The following is a 15,109-nucleotide window of genomic DNA, read 5'->3' as shown; positions in this document are numbered from 1 at the left end:
TATAGGCATAAAACCTTTATCCTTAGGAAGCCGCGTCGGCCGCCCTACTGATCGCAATGCACTGAACACAACATTCAGGAAGATCGACCGCCCGTACCCTAAAAAGTATTCTGCGGCTTTGCGAAAAGTTTGGCACACCCTCTGCCTAGAACTCCAGAGCAGCTCCTTTTGGCCTTTTTCAGACTCTATAACGGAAAAAGTCCATCCAAGCATTTGTCGCTTCGGGCTCGTTAAAACATCGAAGGAGACTAGAGTCATCTTTAGCTTTTTCTCGACTCTTTAAAATTGAAAAAGCAAGTTGTGTCTAAAGCGTCATTAAAATTTATTTTAAACGAAACAATCACCCCTATTCCTACGTTGATCTTTAGGTTGAAAAAATGGAGCACACCAACCAAGGAATTCCCCTTGGTGGAAATCCTAGTCCCTTCTCCTCTTGGGGAGATGTTGGTGCACCCCATATGGCCACATTGTCACTTCCAGGACTGACAATTGGCCTACCAGTCTGGTTCTTTTCAACCAATGTCGTTCAGAACACCACCATTCCTGAACAGTCAAGTCAACAGTTAGACCAGACCAGAGTTTCCAACCAGCCTTCTACTTCATCTAACTCTTCCTCTCCTCCTTCCTCTTCGCTTGACGGAACTGGTAAAACAAAAAACCAAGTTCCTAAGGAGAAGAAGGAAAAGAAGAAGAAATAGAAGAAGAAGGAGCCGAAAGCAACTAGGGGCAAACAAGTGTCGTCTGACAAAAATCCACACACATCACTGAATAGGCCTAAATCGCCATGTGTCATATGCAAGGGAGACCACTTCCATAGAGATTGTCCCTGCATCCCTCGGATACTAAGGGACTGGTCTCCCCGTTTGCACAATTTGGTAGCATCAACCTTTGATAGCCATGTTGACTGCTCACCGTCAACTAGTGAAAGTGAAGTCACAGGACAGAGAGGGAAAGCTAGATTTCCCTGCAAACTGTGTGAAGGTGACCATGCCATCCACCGTTGTCCCTTCTTAGACGAGGCTAAAAGAGTTCTGGAAGATCGCCTGATTTTACGAGCGCAACTTCCTCCTGGATATCAAAAACTCCTGCCAAGTCCTTCACTAGTCGAGAACCCGGCTGGCCCGCTCAGGTGGTCAGCCGAAGCACCTGTCATTGAAGATGAACCGTCTGGATCCATGCCTGACGAAAGTCAAAAGGTTGAGACGGCAGTTGACTCGGTTTTGCCTTCAGAGGCTCTATCTTTGAATGATACCATCACAGAGGAGAATAAAGACGACACCGTCCAAATTCTCTTCATCAACACAGACTCCGAAAAACAAGGGGGCAATTTGCCCATTCCTTTATCGCAGGAAGGAACTTCGTCAGAGTCATACCCGGTCGTCTATTCGGTCCCACCACCAAGCAACCTAGTTGTCTCGTTCAACTGGAACCAACTAGGCAGACCCCGGTTGCCAGCAAGCATACCATTCAGAATTATCGTTCAAATATACAGAATGGTAATGGCTGGCACTATCATTGATAAAGGGGCATCTGTGAGTATCCTTTCCTCTATTGCTTGGAAAGCGCTTGGTTTGCCAGCGCTTTTGCCTGAAATGAGAAATCTATCAGGCTTTGATAAAGGAACCAATCGACCTTTAGGGATCCTCCCCAATGTGCCCATAACATTGAAAGGGAAGACCGTTCAAATGAACATGATGGTCGTTCAAGGACCCTTGGATTATAACCTACTCCTTGGACGAGACTATATATATTGCATGGGAGCTATTGTCTCCTCACTCTTTACAGTAATGTGTTTTCCGCACGAAGGAAGAGTGGTCAAGCTCGTAGACCAGCTTTCATTTCCCAGATCACGCATCGCAAATAGTCATATACCATCCCTAAATGGTCTATTCGCGCAAGAAGTGTCTCAACCCACGGTCCGTCCTCCTGATGAGCGCGAGTAATCCGGGAGGATATGACTGGAACCCAGGGGGCATGCATCCTGGTCTGCTTCAGCAGGAAAACTTTGGGTATAGGGTAGGTTTCTGCGGGAGAATATGACTAGTCCGTACCCCGTCCATCTAGGAAGAGGGGTTGTTCTAGAATAAGATTCTTTTGTCAAAGTTATGTGAGTTGGCGGGCATCGTCACTCACCTTTCTCTATTTCGGTAGATATTGGTGAGGAAGTGTTTTGTTTGAAAGATTAACGAGACAATCTTTGGGTAACCTGAATGAGGTAAGCCTCTCTCGTTAAAACAAATGTTTTGACGGAAGAGAAGTAGAGGTGACCTTGAAACTCTGTTTTATACCTAGGGGCATGCAAACCTTTTGGAGTGCAAGCAAAGAGCGGTTATTTATCTGTTTTTTGGGTTAGCCATTTCCTAACTTGCATAAAGAAAGGATGCGGGGCATAGCTTTGTGAGATGAAGCTCCATAAAAAATAGAATCTCAATGAGACATTCTTATCATAAGACTGGGTAATCGAGCAGTTTTAGCACAAAGTTCATGCTCGTTAAAAAATAAACGCAAGATTCGAGCAGTTTTAGTCCATAGTTCATGCTTGTTAAAAAATAAACAGATCCGAGCAGTTTTAGCCCATAGTTCATGACTCGTTAAAAAATAAACAGATCCGAGCAAATGTTTCCACCCGCGTTTAAGCTCATTAAAAAATGAACTATCACGGTAAATAACCACTGTGAATGTAACATTATCAGCCATTGAAGCCTTGATCGTGTTTGCACCATCACCTCCACTTTTCATTTGGCCGATCGTTCACCTCCATATGATTTTTTACCCATTTTGAGGAACAGCTGTGAAGAGTGATTTCACCTAGCCATCCTTGTGACAATGCCGTGATTGGAAAATTCCAACCTGTACCTGGAATCAGCTGCTAACCCTGTTTATCACTCGTTCTTCAAAAGACGAGTCTTCTTTAAGCTCTTTTCATCTGACTCGTAAAATATGAAAAGATTGCCGAGTCCTTGGCCTTCCAGCTCGTTAAAGGGACAGGAAGTGCTATCCCTCCTCTAGATTTTAATCTTTTTGGACCTAAGGGATTATTGCACAAAAAGATCGAGCGCTTGTTTTATTCGGCTCGTTAAAACTATCGAAAACTCATCCCTTTTGTATTGTTTTATACTTTTTCGGACTTAAGGGATTAGATGACGAAAAAGGACTTTTGGAGTTAACTTTATGTACCTTTTCAGACTCTCTAAAAATGAAAAGGACCGAGTTATCCTTGTCGTTAGACTCGTTAAAATCATTCAATAGCGACAAACTTGTCTTTAGACAAGAACGAGTTTCACTATCGCTAGGCTCGTTAAAACATAGCGATGGGCTTGCCCGAAGGGCAGGTTATAGAACAAGCATATGTTATCCTCCTCAAGCTTGACAAAAATAAAGAGGTACTGGTCAGCAATGACTAGGGAAAAATTGGGAGAAACTCAAGAAAACTTTGATGGTAGCAAGTCACTCTTGAACATGACACTTTTCCTCCGTACCACAATCGGGTTGGGTTGTTTCATTCACCGATCACATCCATGGTCTCGCCATACCATCCATATTTGGGGTAATGCTACCAATCCATCTCATCAGTGTCGCCATATGTTCAAGAGAAGTCGTTCAGAAAAGTCAACCGTGTCCCATCCACTGCCATACATTATCCTTCATCCTTTCATGACCGCCACCCTGAATCATATGTCACAGATCGTTTTCACCTCCATTAAAATCATTAGCTCCGTTCCGTGTCACTGATGTGGGATTCATTAAGGCCCTCCTTTGACAGATCGCTTCTTGTCGACATCAGCTCATTATCCAAGAAGTTGATCTAGGAACAACCCCTTCAGTACTTTGAAGCTTGCATGCCTCAATGGCAAGTTTCTCACTTCCGGCGACAGGTATACATCAATGACCTTCGACCGAAAGATTTTGCGTGGTGTTCGACGCCAAGTCCTTTATTCACACCACGTGAATTATACTGCAATACCTTGAGAGTCATTATCATTATGGGTGATTCCTCTCGCGCTTGTTAACGGTTTACATCATTGACCGTTAATCAAGTGATGTGTTTCCATGTTTGACTTCAGAACATTTCTCACATGGATCGACTTGTACTTAGAGTGAAGATCGAATGAGTTTGAAGACCCCGGATCTAGTTTCATCCATCCGGGCTGTGATATATATTTAGGAAAGATAAAGACATTGGCATGTACATCATTGCAGCAGATAATCATCCTACTCAAAGGATGATAATTTCATCAAAATTATCAGTCTACCACCAGACGATTGTCTGTTCTATGTACAGAAAAATGAATTTATAAAGCTGAGCATGGGAATGCCCGCCTCAGCTAGATCATGAAAGCAGTATGAAAAATAATGTATTGTATTGTATCTTATTATAGGTCTCCTCTCAGCATTGGATGAACTTCGGATCCCCCTGATAAAGCATTTCGCCCGATAAACAACCTCATACTTTAGGGGGCAACTGTTATAGACATTTTTGTGCCTTACAACATTGAGCATGAAATGTCCATAATCTAAGGGATCCAAAGTCCCTAATCATGTTGTTCCTACCCCTAGAGGAACAAGGCTAACAAACCACAGCAATTCACAGAAGTTCTCCACCAGAAACTGCTCAAAAACAAGTCAATTCGGGATCATTTCAGTGGCTACACTAGCTGTTTGCGCTGAATGTCAAAGCCAACACTGGCTACCTGCGTTGAATGTCAAAGGGAACACTGGCTACCTGCGCTGAACGAGAATGGACATGTGGCAAGCTCATTTCTCAAGGTGTCAAAACCCAGGAAGCTTCCAAAATGACACTTGCCTCAAGGAATTCAACTGGTGATGAGTAAGAGGTTCCAAATCTCCAAGTGGAAGCAAGAACCTCCAAGTGGAATCAAGAACTGACAGAGAGAGAGGACACTAGTCAGATCTCAAGCTGACTCATCCTCTCTCCAAACATCTATATATGGATCTCTCCTCCATGAGATCTAGAGGCTGGAATTTTGTTATTGCAAAGAATTGTTGTTGGTTTGAGATTGGAATCATTGGGTGCTTAATGCTTTGAAGGGGGTGAAGATAGGAATTCCATTTGCTGGGAAGGAGATGCTGGATTGGAGCCCTCTGGGTTGTATCTCTTCCTGAACCTTGTTATTCGTCAATAAAGCTATCTTGGTTTCTCCTATATGCTGATGTATTCCTGATGTATGATTGCATTAGTATGTTTAGTTTATTTCTAATCCTGAACTAGTTATGAATATGAATCCATGTCTTGTGTAGTGTTCTCTTCTTGTGATCTTGCAGAAACCTCTTGAAGCTAGGTGAGCAAGAAGGCAAGTAGCTGGGAACTCTCCAAGAGAAGAGAAGCCGGATCGAGGGACAAACGGAAGACACTGGTTAGTCCATTCATCTCTCTCTTCATTCTTAATTCATAAAGGAAGAATACTAGAATAGCTGTCTCTGTTTGTTGCTAAGGCACTGTCACACCTTAGGTGGATACGATCGTCCTGCATAGGCATTTTTCCCCACAACAGTTTTGTAAGCATGTTTTGGTCAAGCCTATGGTCATTGTTGGACACCAATCTCACCATGTCAATTACATTCCATCCCTAGACTGATGGCTAAGAAAATCTTTTCAAAATGATGATTGTGCACATACTACACATGTACAAATCTAAGCATATGAGGACACAGGATGAGAGTCTTCCCTATGTGCAACATAACTATAATGGAGCTCTCCATAGCTCGACTAGCCACAACCCCTTTGAAGTGGGTCTAGGATTTCAACCATTATGTGGCCTTGATGTTGCACTACCTTATGCAACTAACTAGGATGAATCTTCCCATGTTTAGCATGAAGTTGATAAATCCACTAGGTTTCTTGAATGAATTCAGCACATCCCCTAGTAGGTTCAGGACATATTGGATAAAGCCAATGAAAAATACAAATAATGGCATGATCAACATGGGATTCCCCATACGTTTCAAGTGGGTGACAAAGTTTGGTTACATTTATAGAAAGAGTGTCTCATTCAGTATTGGGTGACTCAGGGTTGTTACATCTTTGCATTATTTTGATGTCCCTATTATCATTTTTTATTTCCTTCCTTTCCATTTCCTCTTGAAATGTTTATAGTCTTCCCAATGTCCCTTTTACTTCAACCCAATATATTTCACTTTCTTCTAGCCTATGTTTTCAAGGTATTCTTCCTATACACAGGCCTCTATCACCATTCAAGGATTGAATAACATCACTTGGTTCAAAGGATGTCTCTATAGACCCCATAGATAATTGAGAAGTACATCTAGGTTCTTCAAAGACATACCCAATATTATGTCTACATTCCAAAATTTTATGGTGTACTATTTTACTCTCTACCTCAAGCCATTCCATTGGATCCACTAGTTCTCTACATACCTAATAGGGTAGAATTGGGAATTTATGATAATTTTGAAATCTTCTAACATAGTTACTATTGAGAAATGGAAACAAGAAATTCTAGTTTAATTTGTCCTTGAATTAAAATGAGAATTAAAATTGAATTCTATTCTCATAACAACTTGTAAATAGTTAATTAAGTTTAATTAACTTAATTAGATTAGGAATTTCGAGTTGGAAGTCTTTCTATAGTCATGTATATGTTCTCCCTATGTTTTAGGGGTCAAATATGAGTTTAAATATAGTTGTAAATTAGATCACTCATTTTATTGAGTTAAGTTCAGTTAAATTAGTTTTAAAATGTTTTTGGAACTAATAGATGACTAACAGTCAGTTGGTGCACTAATGCATCCACTAGTGCTACTCCAGTTAACTAAATACTTCCTCATGAGAAACTCATGCATGTAGGTTCAGAGAAAGACGCAATTGAGACTAGAGTGTAGGGATGATGTACTATCAGTTGTATGATTTAGTGAGTTGTATAGATCATGCATGCGATCAGGACCTGGACCTAGTTTGGATTGCATAGTTTTGGAAGCATTGGACTCCCATTAATATGGGCTATTTAGCCATAACAATTATGCAAGGAAATAGGGGCTTGGAGAGCTACAGAATAGGCTAAGGATTTAGCATGAGATTTCTTATTAGCTAAGAGAGTTTAGCATACTTGTGTGGAATTGTTCTAGTGAGAACAAGATTTGTATCTTCACTCATAATTTTGATATATGCAATACATATAGTGGGGTTTTGAGCAGTGCCTTTCCTCAAATACATCTTGTGTTGTGAGCCATTGATTTATCTTCTTCTTGTTCTTATTTTTTTCATCGATCTATTGGCTTCCGCTGGTTGAAAGTAGAAGTAGATTCTTGTCTTGTGCCTTAGTACATTGCATGACCTTGTGAAGCTACAGGATTTTCTACATGGTATCGGAGCTGGATTTGTAGATATTTTATACATCATATCAAAGGCGAGAACAATATACTAGAGGAGATTTTGAAGTTTTGAATTTTGGGTTACACGTGAAATTCAAATTTGCAATACATACTTCAGGATCGATAAATGACCTTCTGCGGTTTGCGGCTCGAGTATGCCTTGGAAGGAAGCTTGAATTTTATAGCCTAGAGGGACAGAATGGAGGTTGTGCTAGAGTATAATGGCTTGAAGGAATTCATTGATCAATAAATTCCTAAGCCAACAGTATTATATGGACATAATTTGGTCGAATGGAAGAAGTGTGTGGCGAAGGCCTTAGTCCTTACAATCTCCTAGGCTGAAAAGGAGATCAGGAAGGGTAACCTCAAACCACTTCAGCTTAGTATCTAGCCCTAATGAGCATGGGAGGGATCTCTCTAAGTCCCCTATCAATAATATGGCTTTAAAGCAAATTAACTTTAGGCTAGATATGTGTATTTGTTTGTTTGTTTGTGAAAATTTGGTTTTTAGGGAACTTTGCTTAACTTTGAGTTTGGAGCCAAAAATAGGTCTAGGCTATAGGAGTGCAGGAGCAAATATGAGAAGGAGCTAGATATCAAAAGCCATGGTGTATTTTGAATATTTTCAGTATAGTATAGAGGATATAGTGTGGAAGAAACTAATGAGCATAAATAAACATGATTTCATTAGCTTAGGAAGACATACACATAACTATGAAAACTAGATAACAGAGCTTGAAAAACAATAATTCTGTGTATTTTACTGTAAGGAATCCATAGAAACAAGAGATACAATGTATATAGAGATGTTTAGACCATTAGAAAACAAATAGAATGAAGTACAGGCACCATGAACTCACCAGGCTATAGTTCCTTGAAAATAGTTGCAACCTGCCTCTTTATTAGCTGAAAAGATGATTACATGCAAGCTTCCTTAAAAAAAGGTTCAACCCTCTTCTCCTAAGGAGAAATGATACATATAGACTCTCCTAGACCACTTGCCCACCTTCAGGAGTCGAATTACTTGGTGGAGGAACTGACTCCAAGACTCTCTCAACCAACAGGTGAAAGTTAGAAGGTGAAACTCAAACACTTCATGGAGAGTTTGTTTAGAAGTTTGCTTCTTTTATGAGGCCTAATAAAAATCGAAAACAACCTATGATGTAAATTTATTCATGGATTCATCACCTAGCATCGAAACTAGTTCCATTACATAGATCATCTTGACTTTGACTAAGTCAAACTAGAAACTAGCAATTTACATAGTGTAATTTACAATTTGAAACACAGAAAAGTGCAGAAGCACAATGGGAACTTTGAGTTGTCTTTCATGTGTCTTCAAGAGGTCAAAGCGAAAATGTGATAGAATAGTCAACTAGTCCTTCAAGTATAGTTTTTAGAAGAGTTTGAATTTTAGAATTTGGGCCGTGGGAAGGCCTTCAAAATTTCATTCTCCCAAGGTCAGTCCAGAAGTGCAACGCCTGTCAAAAAATGGTCCAGAAAGATAGTTTTTCGCCACTTTTTTTCCTTTTTCATCAAAACTGAGCCACCTCTGGAAAATATGAGAAAATGATATTTTAGAGGATGGAAATATCTTTGCAAAAATGTAGACCTTTCCTCAAATGGAGGCCTGAGGAAAAATCGCAGCGCCAAGGTGCTGTGTTTCTCCAACAGCTGAAATTTTTGAATTTGGACCAAAATATCTCAAAAAACTCAAAATGATAAGAATTTGCTCAAAATTCGAAGGAGGGTGTAAAATCATGTTTTTTATAGCTTCAATGATGCTTCAGAAGGCATATATAAGTTCTCGTCATCCTTTGGGTCTTTTTTGGCCTCCTTGATCTTATTTTCAAGTTGCTTTACTATGACATTGGCGATCATGTTTTGAGCTTGGTAGTGGTGTGCCATGTGTCTGAGCAACTGATTACCCCTATTTTCCTTCACAAGGAGCTTCTCCAAGCGTTAATTTACCCTATTTAGCCAATATTTCTTATCTTGATGAACATTTAGGGCAATCCTATATTCTAAGTCAAGGTCCTCATTCAACAGAATTTGTTCTTGCTCTTCTTGCAAAGCTTTCTTGAGGCTTGCGTTTTTGGTCTTTTCCTTTTTCCTCTTGCCTTTGATGCTTCAGGCTTGCTTGAATCAATGATCTCCTTACCATTTCCAACTCGCTGCAATAACTTGGATTTTCCCTTTTCTAGGATCAACTCCTTTGGTTTGAGTTGATTATTTTTTTGTTCAAGGAATGATATGACATATTTTTCTCTTTCCAAATTGATTACTAGTTCCTTGATTTCATAGTCCTTATCCTTGATTTTTTGTCGCATGTTTTAAGTTTGATCCTCCGTCTCTGGATCAACTAGTTCAAACTCATGCTCAACTGTGTCTTTCTATTTTGATGTCAGTTCCTGCTTTGTTGATGAACAAGGCTTGGTCCCTTTCTCTCTAGGAGAATAAAATGCAAGCCTCTTCCCTTTCTTATACACTTTAGTCACCTTATATTTGGGTAGTTGAGTATTCTCCACTATTTTACTAGATGACCCCAACTCTGTTTGTCGTTTTGGCACACTAGGAGATTGAGATGCTGCATTTTTCTCATGCCATTTCAAGGCTGCTTCCAAAAAGTCTTCCCAAGCCATACCTTTCTCCACGAGCTGGTGAAGGACAATGGTTTTGATGAGACTTTTATGAAACAGGATTGGGGAGTGCTCTTTGTCCTTTAATTGTATTTTTTCAGACATTTTGGAAATTCTCATGAATAGATAATTACACATGTTGAGTGGCTTTTGAGAGGTGAAATGCATAAGGAGGCAAATATGATAGGCATACAACCTAGAGAATCTACCTTCACAACTGAAGAATCTCATGGCAGTTTTCATCAAAGGGGCATATTTCTCCAATAAATATCTGAAAGTCCTGAGGTGAGTATGCGTTTCTCTGTATGGCGTATTTAAGAAAGGCTTGTAGTATTCAAGATCTAGGACCATTCCTTTGAACCAATATTCACCATTGTTTGGTAAGCTTGTTGTAGCTGAGATGGAGGCCACTGAAAAACTGAACTCAACACCAACAATGACAACAGATTCTCCTTTCAGTTGAGTTTCCACAAAATTTGTTAATTTCTCATGAGATCCCACCTCGCTCACCCTTTTGCAAAATTCTAAGCAATGGACATCCTCAAAGCATTGTTTGATGAAAGGATATGAGTTGATTGTATTGTAGTCTAATGGTTCATATCTGAGGATATTCCCTCCTTTATGTTGTCTTTTTCTTTCTAGCAAAGATTCTTCCTCCATGATGACACAAAACCCTAGCATCAGGCAGCGAAAAATAAAATGTGAGGTGTGAATGGAAATGAAGTGATATGAAGGTGATTTTTTGACAAAATTGATGGAGGGGTCTTGGGAAAGGTGAAAGTACTTTGGAAGATGATGAAAATGAGTGGAGAAATAGTGGAAGAATGATTTGGTTGTACGCGGAAACAATAGGGTTTATAATGAAACTTGCCCAAAAACCTCTAAGAATGAGCAAGGTTTTTTCTTTTTGAGTGTTAAAACTTTGTTCTAAGGTGGGAAAAATGGTTAAAATGTCGTATTAAACATGTATGCAGGTGTGGGATACCATTTTACATGTTTTAAAAAGAAAAAATCATGATGGCCATTTTCACCCTATCATTTTCCATGCAAATTTCACTAAAATCCCTAACTTCAAGAATCACTGACATGAGATGAAAATGGAGAAGCAAAAGAGGGATGATGATGGTGTAATTACTTGTTCGTTAGCTTAGAAGTGAGTAAAATCAAGCTTACAAGTGAAAAAATGAAATTTGGGATAGTTTTGAAGGATTTTGGGGCACTCTGTCCTACGTGCAGTGCAGTGTTCCTGAGCACAACGTAGCTCTTCTGAGCATAGCACTGGCCTCCTAAGCGCAGCGCTTGAAATTGTTTGCCAATTTTACCTAGGAAAATGACTTTTTTCCTCTCTTGAACAGGATAGCTTGATAACAAAGAGTGAATAGGAGGTGAATGAAGGAGTTTGGGGGATTTTGAGTTTATATAGGGAAAGATTATTCACCTTTTCAAAAATAGATGGGACCCACCCTCCTTTAAAAAACTAATTTTTCAATTTATGAAAAGATAGTTACCTTTACCATTGAAAACCTGAGATGTCCTTTACTTTCTTGAGTGCTTGAGCTTCATTTTATGGAACTTTTGGAACATGAGAGTATGAGGAGTGTGTAAAAATTCAAAATCAACTCCTAAAAGTTATTTGTCATGTTTTATTCACTACTGGTTTTATTCATGAAAATGATGGACCTTGGAAACCCTAGTGACCTAATGGATGACCTAAGAGCAAATTGAATGATGATGATGACTGACCCATTTTATTTGTAACACCTCCATCATGTGTGATAGGTGACCAGCATGAGTGAATTTCCAAAGAGTGACTTCATATTTAGACTGACCAAACAATGGCCAAAGTTTGTTGTGTAAACCTAGTAACATAAAAAATTTGATTTTGAAAGTCTGGAAAAAACATAGTAAAAACATATTTGATCCAAGTGACAGGCTAACAAGAATGACACTAACGTTGGCTCCAACTGAGGATGGCAACTCCTTGGAGATGTAAAGAACACTATAGACCAAGTGGCCTTATTCATTGGGAAATGGAGTCAACATGCATAAAACAGACTTTTGACTTAAAACTAACTGACCTTTCAACAGGACAAATATCTGGAAAATAAAAATGAAAATAGTGTTGACTTAAAATGCCTTAGTCACTTCACTTCAGGCTTCAAATTCCTATGACAACCATATAAAATGTTGGAAGTGAAATACACATCGGTATGTACATTGATGATGAATTTTCAGGACTTTTTTGACATAGTAGTGCTTGAGAGGCCTACCATTGGTCATCCCTCCTGAATAATCTCTTCCATATATTTCTTCCAAAAAGAAAGAATTATTTCCTATAAAGGCAGAAATTCTGTAGGGCCCCTTCCATAAGTTTTCAAACTTACCATGATTTCCTTTTTATTCATTTCTAGCATCCCAACAAAGAACCACATCTCCTAGACTGAAGTTTTCTTCCTTGGTTTTGGAGTCATAAATCTTTTTAATCTTCTCGTGGAGTTTGGATGTGTTTTGAAAAACCTATTCTATTAAAGTCTACCATTCTTTTTTATTTGAAAGCATTAGAATTGTCCATAATTACTTTCTGTGGACAACCAAATTGAGACAAAATATTAGACTCCAGGAATTGAATAATGACATAATCAGTAGTTTGCCTGGTTGGGATAGCTTCAATCCACTTTGTAAAGTAGTCGATGGTTATTAATATCCATTTATGTTGTGATGAAGATGAAGGAAGGATTTCGCCAATGAAATCAAGACACAATTTGTTGGAAAGGAGCTGAAATTAAAATGGGTTGTAGTGGTAATGGAAAAAGTTTCCTCTTTCCTTGAAAAATTTGACATTCATGGCAGCTCGTGACTGTTTTGTATGCGTCGAGAAAGAGGGTGGGCCAGTAGAAGCCAAATCTTAAGATCTTATTTGTTGTATTTTTCCAAAAGTGATGACCTCCACAATCTCCTTTATGAAAATCCTTCATTACATATTCAACATCATTTTCTACCAAACAATTCAACATCACACCTCCAGGACATTTCCAAAATAAAACACCATCTAGAGTACAATATTTTGAAGCTTTCAGTTTCAGTGATCTAGCTTTACCTTTCGGGACTTCCAGAGGGGTATTCAAGTGCTGCAAGACATAGACAATGTCAGAATACCATGGTGAGGACATGAACATATAAGGCACATGCACGAAAGGGTTAGCTTCTTCTTGTTCCTCAGACATTGCAACAATCAAATTGATATCTAGTGCATGTAGATTTGATTTGTCCATGAGTATGGATAACCCTTGTCCTTTGATGAGCTTTGTAGGCTTTATCTCCAAGTCATACTGTAGCATGGATGCAATCCACTTTCCTCTTATGCCTTCAGGATCTATCTGCACAAGAATTTCTTTTACTACCGTAGTAGGAACATATGTAATGCTATGAGAATGTAGAATATAAACTCCGAATTCCTTGAGGGCTTTTACCAATGCCAATGCTTTCTTTTCAATGATATTGTATCTTAGTGCTGCATCTCTTACAGTGTGACCAAAAAATGCTATAGGCTAGTTATTTTTCTGATCTTTCTTCCGCATTAGGACCATTGCTAATGTATGCTTAGAAGAAAAAGAAAAGAAGATGAAGTCTGAAGTATAATCTGGGCAAATAAAAGTAGGAGTAGTAGATAATGCAAACTTTACAGCATGAAATGATTTCTCAGCCTCCAAAGACCACTTTACCTCACTATCCTTCTTTGACATGTTTGTCATTTCTTTCAAGTGCTCAGCTAGTTTAGAAATAAATCTTCTCAAAAAATTATTTTTCCCATTCAAAGACTGAATCTCTTTCTTGTTCCTGGGGAAGTCTAGTTGTTGAATGGCCTCCACTCTTGCAGGATCAATGTGGATGCCATATTTAGAGATGATGTGTACTAGTATCTTACCTTATTTGATGGCAAACAAACTCTTATTTGGGTTAAGTGAGATGCTAAATTTTCTGCATTTCTGAAAAAAAATTCGTAAGTGATGCAAATGATCTTCATCAGATTTTGAAAGCACTCTAAGATAATCTAGATAGATAACCAAAAATGCATATTTTTCATTTGCAAAAGCTATGTCCATATCCCCTTGAAAAGTAGCTCTTGCATTCTTCAACCAAAAGGCATCTTGGCATACATGAATGTACCCCATGGCGTTGTGAAGGCTTTTTTGAGTTCGTCGTCCTTGTGTACCAGAATTTGATTGTATCCAGAGTATCCATCTAACAATGACATCCTAGAGGATCCAACCACACTCTGTAGTATGTGACCCATCTTGGGCAAGGGATAGTTTTCTTTCAAGGACACCTTGTTGAGATTTATGAAATCAATACATAGAAGAATTTCCCGGTCTTCTTTCTCATAGGTACTAGATTAGACATCCATTCAAAAAACTAAATTGGCACTATGATTCCAGACTTACAAAGTCTATTTACCACTTTTTCAATCGATGGCAGAAATTGGAATTGATTCTCCTCAATTTCTAGTGAAATTGATTTTGATTGGGCTTACTAGGAATTCTGTGTTGAATGATACTTTTGTCATAAACTTTCAGATCTGAATAGTCCCAAGCAAATGCATCAGAAAATTCCTTCATTAAAGACATATACTTACCCTTTGTTTCAGGACATAAGGACTTTGATAACTTGACCATTTTGGGATTTTGATCTGTGCCAATGTTTACATCTTCAACTCCCTTTTCTGTAGGAACCATGGTGGGCTTCTCGACGACATCATCTCTGTCAAATTACTCTTCCAAAGGAACTAAGCCTCTTGGATACTTGTTGTCCTTGAGCTGTAATACATCAATGTCGCCAACTAGCCCTTCAAGTCTAGTTTCTAGAACAATTTGAATTTTTGAGTTTGGGCCATGGGAAGGCCTTCAAAATCCATTCTCCCAAGGTCACTCCAGAAGCGCAACCCTTGTCAAAAGATGGTCCAGAATGCTAGTTTTTTGCCATTTATTTGCATCTTTCTTCAAAACTGAGCCACCTCTACAAAATCTAAGAAAATGGGGTTCTAGAGGATGGAAAGAGCTTTCCAAAAATGTAGACCTTTCCTAAAATGGAGGCCTGAGGAAAAAGCATAGCGCCAAAGAACT

This window comes from Pinus tabuliformis, chromosome 8 (genome assembly GCF_031772625.1).
Source record: "Pinus tabuliformis cultivar Carrire ecotype Pingquan chromosome 8, CPIR1, whole genome shotgun sequence".
Lineage (NCBI taxonomy): Eukaryota > Viridiplantae > Streptophyta > Pinopsida > Pinales > Pinaceae > Pinus > Pinus tabuliformis.
Note: the sequence above shows the minus strand (reverse complement) of the source record.